The following is a 2,262-nucleotide window of genomic DNA, read 5'->3' on the forward strand; positions in this document are numbered from 1 at the left end:
GAGCTGGCCTCCTCTGCCCCTTCCCCTGCCTGCGTGCTGATGCTGCATCTCTATAAAGCAGTGAACATTCCACGGGCTGATATGTCTCTGATAGCCTGCTGCTGTACTGCATTGGCTAGCTGTACCTTTGTGGCTAGCTGGAGCTAGCCATGATGCCTTATTCGCTAGCTTGCAGCAAGTGCTGGTTCTGTACTGAAACGAAACAGAGTATAAGAGTTCATTTCCCTCTTTTTTTCCCTCGACTTTGTGTTGTTATCCTTATCATGGGGACGAACAAACGCATTAAAAACAAACACAAAAGAACTAACGAGACAGTTGAGCCCACTCTCCCAGCGAAAGCACAGCAGTGTGTATGGGGGGTGTTATGAATGCCCTGGGGCCCTCGAGGGTAAATATATTACTCTTGTGCTTAACAAACTGGTATTTCAGTATATATTTATAAAAGAAACTCTCGGTGACCAGTTTAGATATATATTTTATTAGATATATATTTTATCAGGGTAGCGAACCTCCTTTGGGGCCCCCGTGGGGGCCCCCTGGTTGAGATGTTTAAACAACAGCTGAATCATTATTTTGCGTGCTAGTGTTTGTTGAAATAATATTTTTATTGAGTTTATCGTGTCAGTTGCATTTATGTTGTATTTCTTCTATGGTAGGATAGGATTTCAACCCCTAGAGGCCATTGGCAAAGGGGTTATTGTAAAACTACATTCGGTGCATCGTACAGCAGTGTTCGCAGCTGATACGAAATTTATTTGTTTTTTTTTGTTTTGTTTTGGTTTATAACTCATAAAGGGGTGAGGAAGACGTTCATTGCAATAGAATACTGCTAAAGATATGTGCAATGAAGCGCTGGTTTCCACCGATCTGCATTGCTGGTAAATCTGAGGTGTATATACACCTGAGCTGTTCGTTCTGCAAGTTGAATGAATGAGCTGTTTGAATACTCGTGTTTCTTCCTTCACTTCATAACCCTTTCCCCCGAATCCCACCAAGAAAGCTAGCTCTGCCTATTTTTTTAATCAAGTGCATTGGATCGCGGTGTTTTCTCGATGTTGCAGCATTTGAATTGAATAAGAGAACACCGGCGAATTGCGCTTCCCCCAGCTCACCCGTTCTGCAACACCAGCGAGCGTTCCTCACTTCAGGTGACCGCTCAGTGCGGGCCTCCTTCTCGATCCTCTGCACGCAGAAAACGCCGCAGGTGAGCTGCATGCAGGGAGCAGCAAAACAGCAGAAGCACCCAGCAGCCGCTACAGCTGATGCTGCTTGAGGCAACAGGAAACGCAGGGACAACAGGAGTGTGCGGGTTTGCATCCGCCCCCATGCTTTGCCTTTTCAGGTGTATGTACACCTGGGGGAACGGAGTGTCTGTTGTTCCAGCAGTATCGGCGGTTCCTTCGCTTCGCAGTTCATTACGCAGCAGCTAGGCCCAGCAGCAGATTCTCTTACTGCTGTCGCCTCTGGCTCTGCTGCTGCAAGTACTTCTCCTGCCCCTGCTGCTGCTGCTGCTGCTGCTGCTGCTGCTGCTGGACCTGCAGCAAAAGAGCAGCCGGCTGCGCAACCACGGAGACTCGAAATTCGGGATATCATTCGAAAGTTTGCTGCCCTTTTTGTATCTCATGGTGAATGCATAATATTTATATTTAAACAGTTTTTTTTCAACACATTATTTTAAACTGCTGCTGTTCAAGGCACAGCAATGCATGCAGTATTATAACTATACTTGTGTTGTACTTATCATTATTTTCTACGATTTTCTAATCTGTGCAGTACTCGTATTATGTGCACTGCTGCCTATCGAGAAAAGTAGCAAATTTTCGTTTATTTACACTGTTTCCAATCGGTGCTGCTGCTGCTGTTGCTGCTGCTGTTGCTGCTGCTGCTGCTTCCTGCTGCAGATGCCCTTCTTTTTAACGCATGCAAGTTCCAGAAGGAAGATATCCGGCAGGGCTGCTCAGTCTGCTGCGTCAGTCTCTTGCCTCAAGGTGTGCTGAAAACCCGAGGGTTTGAAAGACTATAAGGATAAAGTTTAGGGACGAAATCGGCCTTGAATATGGGTTTGGGGTTTGTGTTTAGGGATACAGCTTTACTTTTAGGGTTTAGGGTTTGGGTCTAGGGTTTAGGGTTTGGGGTTTTAGTGTAGGGTTTAGAGTGTACAGTCCAGGGCCTTGGGTATATGATAGAATACTAGTGTTTGATAGCTAGAAGTCTCTTTATTTTATTTTCTCTGTTTGTTTGTTTCCTTCTGCCCCTCCCCCC

The sequence above is a fragment of the Eimeria mitis genome, genomic scaffold, assembly GCF_000499745.2.
Source record: "Eimeria mitis Houghton genomic scaffold, Emh_scaff3172, whole genome shotgun sequence".
NCBI classification, from domain to species: Eukaryota; Apicomplexa; class Conoidasida; order Eucoccidiorida; family Eimeriidae; genus Eimeria; species Eimeria mitis.